Source organism: Octodon degus, unplaced genomic scaffold (assembly GCF_000260255.1).
Source record: "Octodon degus isolate 3935 unplaced genomic scaffold, OctDeg1.0 scaffold00003, whole genome shotgun sequence".
Lineage (NCBI taxonomy): Eukaryota > Metazoa > Chordata > Mammalia > Rodentia > Octodontidae > Octodon > Octodon degus.
Window position 1 is genome coordinate 23290472 of NW_004524579.1, and position 3869 is coordinate 23294340.

At 48.5% G+C, this 3869-nt stretch overlaps 1 pseudogene across 1 annotated transcript in view; it reads left to right on the forward strand.

The window, feature by feature from the left end:
* Positions 1–1205, forward strand: part of LOC101562107 — a 21695-nt pseudogene extending 20490 nt beyond the window's left edge. The window contains exon 2 of the transcript XR_001117074.1: positions 136–1205. The product of XR_001117074.1 is annotated as a nuclease-sensitive element-binding protein 1 pseudogene (transcript). The remainder of the gene's footprint in view (positions 1–135) is intronic.
* Positions 1206–3869: the final 2664 nt, after the last annotated feature.

Genomic DNA, 3869 nt, shown 5'->3' on the forward strand with positions numbered 1-3869 from the left:
AAGAAAAAGAGTATGTCAAACAAAAGAAAGCAAAACACTGGAATAAGCAGAACACTTTTCTAGATTCTTTATTGACATCTTGAGTTTGGTCTTCTAGCTCCAGAAAGATAAGAGGATAAAATTTCTAATATATAGTTCGATCGGTAGCGGGAGCGGAGAGCAGATCCCAGAGAGCCCTGAGCAGCCCATCACACACCCGGAGGAGCCGCAGCCTGCCCGGTCACCATCGCCGCAACCGTGAGCAGCTGGGCCAGACCCAGCAGCCGCCCCCACCCCACGCCACCCTCAGCCCTGCTGACACCGAGCCCGGCACCGCGGAAGCAGAGCAGGGAGCTGTGGCCCGGGCGACCTCACAGAGGCTGCGCCTGCCGCCTGCCGGAAGGGACAAAAAGGTCATAGCAGCAAAGGTTTTGGGAAGAGTAAAATGGTTTAAGGTAAGAAGCAGATATGGCTTGATCAACAGGAATGACACCAAGGAAGATGTACTTGTACACCAGACTGCCCTAAAGAAGAATAACCCCAGGAAGGACCTTCGCCGTGTAGGAGATGGAGAGACTACGGAGTTTGGTGTTGCTGAAGGAGAAAAGGGTGCGGAGGCAGCGAATGTTACAGGCCCTGGTGGAGCTCCAGTTGCAGGCAGTAAATACGCAGCAGACCGTAACCATTGTAGACGCTATCTACGTCGTAGGGGTCCTCCACGCAATTACCAGCAGAATTACCAGAATAGTGAGAGTGGGGAAAAGAATGGATCGGAGAGCGCTCCCGAAGGCCAGGCCCAGCCACGCCGGCCCCACCACAGGCGAAGGTGCCCACCTCACTGCATGCAGAGACCCCGTGGGCGTCGTCCACAGTACTCCAACCCTCCTGTGCAAGGAGAAGTGATGGAGGGTGCTGACAACCAGGGTGCAGGAGAACAAGGCAGACAAGTGAGACAGAATATGTATCGAGGTTATAGACCACGATTCCGTAGGGACCCTCCTCGCCAAAGACAGCCGAGAGAGGATGGCAATGTAGAAGATAAGGAAAATCGAGGAGATGAGACCCAAGGTCAGCAGCCACCTCAACGACGGTACCGTCGCAACTTCAATTACCAACGCAGACGCCCAGAAAGCCCTAAACCACAAGACGGCAAAGAGACAAAAGCAGCCGATCCACCAGCTGAGAATTCGTCCGCTCGGGAGGCTGAGCAGGGCGGGGCTGAGTAAATGCCGGCTTAACATCTCTACCATCATCCGGTTTAGTCATCCATCAAGAAAGAAACGAATAGGAAATTCCAGCAATAAGAAATGAACAAAAGATTGGAACTGAAGACCTTAAGTGCTTGCTTTTTGCCCGTTGACCAGATAACTAGAACTATCTGCATTATCTATGCAGCATGGGGTTTTTATTATTTTTACCTAAAGACGTCACGTCTCTTTTTGGTAATGACAAACGTGTTTTTTTTAAAAAGCCTGGTTTTTCTCAATACACCTTTAAAGGTTTTTAAATTGTTTCACATCTGGTCAAGTTGAGATTTTTAAGAACTTCACTTTTAATTTGTAATAAAAGTTTACAACTTGATTTTTTCAAAAAAAGTCAACAAACTGCAAGCACCTGTTAATAAAGGTCTTAAATAATTGTCAAATAAAATAAAATAAAATTTCTAATATATATATTAGACTTCACCCTGGCCTGGTCTTGTGGCCACAATACTCCAAACTCTAATACATATATATATATATATATATATATATATATATATATATGGTCTCACTAGGTAGATTGTAGTGATCTGCCTGTGTTCAGCTTCCCAAGAGCTGGGATTACAGGTGTGCACCACCATGCCCAGTCTCCATTGCCTTCTCAGCATGCTCTGGGGGCAGGGCTGGCATGGCATGCCAAGGATCGAACCCTGGCCACTGCATCTGCCTAAACTGGTGCTTTAATCTGCTGAGCTATTGGGCCAGCCCTAAATTTCTTTTTTTTCTTTTCTTTTTTTTTTTTTGGCAGAACTGGAGATTGAACTCAGGCCCTTGCGCTTGCCAGGGAAGTGCTTATTCTACTGAACCATCTCCCTGGCCCTAAATTTCTATTGTTTTGAGCACCATGTTTGTAGGAGTTTGCTATCACAGTCCTGATGATACAGGGAGAAAAACTGGTGGGTGACCTCCAAACCATATAGGGAACCTCCAAATGACATAGAATAAGGATTTTTTGTTGTTGTTGTTGTTGTTCCTCGCATGCCTTCAGGGCACGTTTGGCCAGCGGAAGAGTTGTGAGGTTCGAACTCCAGCCACCTGAGGCTGATAGCTTTGTGGAAGCAGCCACTTAAAGGACTGAGGTAGGCCCAGGCCCCCTCCAAATGACATAGAGAAAAATGATCTCTGGACCTGACCTGCACGAGTTCGTGTTCTCTAAAACCAAAGAATGAATTTTAGGAACAAACAGGATATGAGCAGAATATATTTATTGAGAGAAAGAAAGCTCCTGTCCAAGAGAGGGACAGGAGGGGGGCCCGAGCGGATAGTTCCCCCGGGATGCTGTCTTTTCCAGGGATTTTTATAGTGTAAAACCATGCAGGGCTAAGGTAGAGAGAATGGGAACTCACTTAGGTGGGCAGGAGGTGGGACAAAACTATGGTCAACCAATGGGATTACAAGCACCATTGCTCAGGTAAAACTGATTAAATCCAGTATCAAATGGGAAAGCAAGTCACGTAGCAAGCAGGCATGAATATGGAACAGGGTCTCTTCCTGTTGGGGGTTGAGCTAGTGATTCATTTGGGGTCTTTCAAGCTGACTGATACTATTTAGAATATCAATCCCTAATGCCCATCCCTAGGGAAGTATGTAGCTGTGCTTCCTCTTGTCTTGGTCTTGAGGTGTGGCCCATATGGGAGTGTCTGTCTCCTCCAAGTTGCAAAGTCACCTTGTCTTCCATCTTGTTTCCTTGAGGGCCTGGCCCTGTCTGACTGCCTAGAATATTTCTGTCTAACTCAGCTGCCTGCAACACTGGGAAACAAGCATGATGCTTGGACATGTTCCTCAGATGTCCCCCCAGGGATGCTGTCTGGGACTGCACTGTTCAGTCACAGCAGAAGTCACCTGATGACCCTTGGCTCTGTGGGTTTTCAGCCTTGTACAGGAGGGGGGAGGTACAGCTGCAGCCCTGCAAGGGTCTCTGCTTGAGTGCCAGCCCAAGCTCTGCTCTTGCCCAGCTATGGGGAGGGAGCAGCTCTCTAAGCAGCTGGGGTGTGGGGATGGCTCATCTGTGGTGCAGAGAGTGGCTTAATCCACTCCGGCTGAGGGGGCAGCTGGCCAGGCCCTCGTCCAGGACAGCGGAGGCTGTGGGAAGCTGGTCAGCAAGATGGCTGGAAGCCCAGTGTTGGGAGCAGGCCAGGGTGAAGTCAGATAGCCTATCCTCTCCCTTCTCATTATCTAATAAACTTGCTCATGCTTAGGCTTTGATTATGCTTCCCCTCCCTTGGAGATGCAGTGAAGGAGGCACTCCACATTCAGGATGAACTTTCAGGAATTATGGTCAGTTTCTGGGGGCTCTCCGTGTCTTGTCTCTCCCTCCCCTTCTCTGTCATATCTGCATCATTTCATCACACATTTTGACTAGTCTGAAATTCCTCCATTGCTGGCCCTGGGATCTGTAACATCCCACAAGATCTTCCAGCAAGTAAATTCTTGAGGTCAAGGCCACTGAGCACACCTGTATGGATTCCCTTAGCAGGGAAGCAGTTGCCTGAAAGGAAAAGGAAAGACAGGAGAAATCCAAAGTTAATATCCACTTCATACTTTGCCTGGGTCAGGCCTGCTGCCAAGCTTACAGGAAGGTCAGAGATGACTGGGAAGTGTTTGACTTCACGCTGCCTTCTGTAGCAG